General features: G+C 45.9%; 1 long non-coding RNA gene across 1 annotated transcript; it reads right to left on the bottom strand.

Annotated features, from left to right (window-relative positions):
• Nucleotides 1-55: 55 nt before the first annotated feature.
• Nucleotides 56-3296, bottom strand: LOC121916145. The gene is made up of 3 exons (XR_006100805.1): nt 3178-3296; nt 1916-1994; nt 56-968 (listed from the first exon to the last, which is right to left on the bottom strand). It is a non-coding gene; the product is annotated as an uncharacterized LOC121916145 (long non-coding RNA).
• Between the last annotated feature and the right edge of the window lie 255 nt (nt 3297-3551).

Below are 3551 nucleotides of genomic sequence, written 5' to 3'. Positions count from 1 at the left end.
GCCTTTTTACACTACACAGTTATAGCACTATGATTCCACTTTTAACTGTCATGGCAATATCCTGTGGAATCCTATTGGATTTATAGTTTAGTGAGGTGCTTAGAATTCTTTGCTGCACTTCAATGGAATGCCGTGGAGCTGCCCTACCAATGGGTTCTAAGTTCCTGACCACACTATAACTCCCAGGATTCCAGAGGCTGGAGCCATGGCCATTAAAGCAGTACAAAACTGCTATAATTATGCAGTGTAGATATACCTATACTGAATAAGGTATACTGCATAAAGCACCATTTTAAACATCACTATCTTTATTCACATTGCAATCTTATGAGGTAGGTTAGGTTGACTTGCTTTGGCTTCAGTGAACGTCAGGGCTGAGCAAAAATGACCTGAGTCTCCCTTATCTAAACCCAATACTGTACCCTAACCACTACACCACATTGCATTATTGGGAACTGGTATATGAGGGGGGAAGAGAGAGAGAGAACACAGGCAAACACTTGCGCCTGGCTATTATGACAGAAACATCAACATTTCATAATACCTAGAAAGCTGGATTTTGGTCCATAGTCTAAGTCACCCCACTTACTGGAAGAAGCTGAAAAACAGGACCATGAAATATCTCTCTCTCCTTCCAAACTGAGGTCATCTCTCAAAATCATTAAAAGGAGTTATAAGAACAAGTAGTTCAAAACTAACATTTGGCGTTTGTGAAGTATGAGTCAGTATGATATACAGAAAACCCCATGGATGGCCATCTGTCCGGGATGCTTTGATTGTGATTTCCTGCATGGCAGGGGGTTGGACTGGATGGCTCTTGTGGTCTCTTCCAACTCTACGATTCTATGAGTCCTGTGTTTCTATCTACTGATGCACAGGAGGAATAAGGACTGTAGTTTCTTTGCCTCCAGTGGCAATGATTCCTTCAGAGACGATCCAGAAATCTGGCACAGATGGCAGCAAAAAGCCTTGGGTCAACCAGAGAGAGAGAGAGAGAGAATTATTAGAAAATAGTGAAAGAGATGAGGAGATTTCCCCACCTTGGCTATCAAAATGTGGGCCATGGTGATAATAATAATAATAATTATTATTATTATTATTTATATTCCGCTTAATCTCTAGGAATCCAAGCGGATTACAACAGTAAAGCAAAATACAGTTAAAAGAGCATACATTAAAAATTCCAAGATCCCCATCCCTCTCCCCAATCATAAAGGAGATTAAACCAAGAAAAGAAATTAAAAACATTAATATACAATAACAATTACAATGAAATAAGTGTTTCAAGCAGGGTCTGGATCGAATAAAGATAAAGATGGGGGATAATGGGAGAAAAAGGAGGGGGGAGGCAGGTCAGCAAGGATGTTCTAGTTTGGAAAGGCCTGCTGGAAGAGCTCCGTCTTAATAGCCTTCTTAAAAGTTTCCAAGGTGGTAATCTGACGGATCTCGTCCGGCAGATTGTTCCAGAGTCTAGAAACATAACAGAGGGCAGCCCTGCAAAGCAGAGCAAGCCAACCCTGAAGACAGTGAAAAGAATATTGGGGTACAGATACCTACTGCAGGGAGGGGGGAATTAGGTTTCTATTGGCTTGGATTTGGAGCGCAGATACACAATCCATTAGCAATCTGATCACTGACATTTGCAAAAGAGAAGCATAGGGTTGTCAGATCTCAAGGCCTGGACCTGAGTCTTCAGTTTTCATGGTTCATCTCCAGGTGGGAGATTGTGCACATTCTCCAGTTTATGATTTTGTTTTTTGCGCGTTGGGGGGTCAACTTCAGGCTAGAAGAAAAGACTGGGGACATCTCCAGATCACCAAGGAAAGCACCAGCTTGCTACAGTTTTCAAGACTTAATTCATTTGTTGCTGCACCTTGCAGAGACTTTGCGGGGGGGGGGGTGTCCATGTACTTACTGAGTTAGCTTCCTCCTTCTCTCCCAGTCCTTGAGATGCCAGGGCTTGGCCTCTACTCTGCTCTCTGCAAATCTTCTGGCTAGAAGCAATGAGACTAAATTAAATGTTCCTTATCCCATCTTCCTAAGTAAGTGAGAAGGAATAATCCCCTCATTTCATCTTGATCTAAGAACAGTCCCTTTAACTAAGATTTCTCAGTTAATTTCCAATGAGAAAAACATGTTCTCTCTTCCTCTCCCCCTCTGTATGTATTTCAATAATAAGCTGTGAGCAACTGTAACAGGTTCTTAATGCACAATGCTTAAAAACATCAGGTCTCGGGTTTTGGGATGGAAATCTCAGGGCCTGGGAGGATCCGGAACAAACAACACTATCTGTACACAATGCCACACACTTTTCTCCTCTAGTTCTGCACCTGTGAAAAATAATTCATATGGATTACACATGCTTAATGAAGGAATCAAAATGGGCACCAGTTAGCCACTCCTTTGCCCAGTCTTCCCACTGGGAGCCCATTTTGCCAGCATTACAGGCTAAACAATGTCACAGATGCTCCGGCAGTTACTGGATGACCATGCACCAGAGACAAGATAGTGGCTTGATACTTGCAAAATCAACTCCCCTCCCACCCACGGCACAGCCGTCAGGAACCCTGGCAGGTTGACGGCACAACCAGTGCCGACAGCGAGAACGGGCAGTGCCAGGGACAAGAGTGGCAGTGGAGGATGAGTTCATTGTAGACAGCCAGGGAGGGAGGGAGGGAGGGAAGGGGAGGTGGGAGAAGAGGGGGAAAAAAGAATGGGTTGCACAGATGATGCTTGGTGGCAGGAACTGCAGGCGTGTTGGCTTTCTGTCTGCCATAATGTGCCAGCCACCACCTTCTGCCACAGTGTGCCACCCCTTGCGCGGGAGTAGGAATCCCTCTCGTACATGCCGATGTATAGAAATAGCTCTGCTTAAACAGTGAGGGTGGTTTTCTTTACTCACGGAGGGAAAAATATACAAATGCACACCTCCATATGCTGTGCCCGTTCTGACCACCACCATCTTGCCACCATGCAGATGGGGAATGTGAGGCTTGCTGTGACCCCTCCAATGGGAAAAATGCATTTACTATTATGGGGGAGGGGGACATGCGAAAGATAATACACATATGTGGCAGGCACAAACATATGCCAACCTGCTGTGTTTGGGGCCCACATGGGTTCCATTCGCAATGCTATCTTTGCAGCCTCCCAGAATGGGGAGATGGCAATGCCTACCTGTCCCCCGTGCTTTCTCTTGATGTCGCAGACCCCTTCCTTTGCTGACCAACTGAGAGTTGAACCCCACCACTTGGATTTGGCTCAGCTCAGTGCAAGGGGGTGGTTGTTTGTCGGTTTTCTGCTCTGACTCATTTCCCCAAGCTGGTGGCAGGTTGCTTCATTCCCACGTGCCAGCTTTGGGAGAACGCCAGGCAAAGGAATAGAAGGCGGAGGGAAGAGCCCAGGGCCTGCCAACCCATGCAACGCTGCCAGCTCTTGGGAGGGCTTTGTGCAGGGAGCTAGCAGCAGCCATGCTGAGGACTAGGAAATTGACATTGTGGGCTACATAGCCAGGCATGGCTCAAGGGTGCTTCAGAAGATGGTGTGGTCCT

The sequence above is a fragment of the Sceloporus undulatus genome, chromosome 9 (genome assembly GCF_019175285.1).
Source record: "Sceloporus undulatus isolate JIND9_A2432 ecotype Alabama chromosome 9, SceUnd_v1.1, whole genome shotgun sequence".
Taxonomy (NCBI): Eukaryota; Metazoa; Chordata; class Lepidosauria; order Squamata; family Phrynosomatidae; genus Sceloporus; species Sceloporus undulatus.
The sequence above is the reverse complement of the archived record's forward strand: the minus strand, read 5'-3'. Positions and strand labels throughout refer to the sequence as shown.